The sequence below is a fragment of the Oryzias melastigma genome, linkage group LG24, assembly GCF_002922805.2.
Source record: "Oryzias melastigma strain HK-1 linkage group LG24, ASM292280v2, whole genome shotgun sequence".
NCBI lineage: Eukaryota > Metazoa > Chordata > Actinopteri > Beloniformes > Adrianichthyidae > Oryzias > Oryzias melastigma.
This window is the reverse complement of record NC_050535.1, coordinates 6,999,675-6,999,938: the sequence shown is the minus strand read 5'-3', so window position 1 is coordinate 6,999,938 and position 264 is coordinate 6,999,675.

The window sequence follows — 264 nt, the reverse complement described above, 5'->3', positions numbered from 1 at the left end:
AAAAAAATAACTAAATACATAAAAAAATAGGAAAAAAAACATACCGGCTATTCAAAGTAATTGAAATCAACTTTAAGCCATTTTTAAACATTTAGAAAAAATAATAATAATAATAATAATAATAACAAAAAAATAAAAAAATAAAAACCAAGAAAAAAACATAGACGGCTATTCAAAGTAATTTAAATCAACTTTAAGCCATTTTTTTTACTTTTGAAAATAAGAAAAAAAAAATCAGCCTTCTACTGACAGTAATTTAAATAA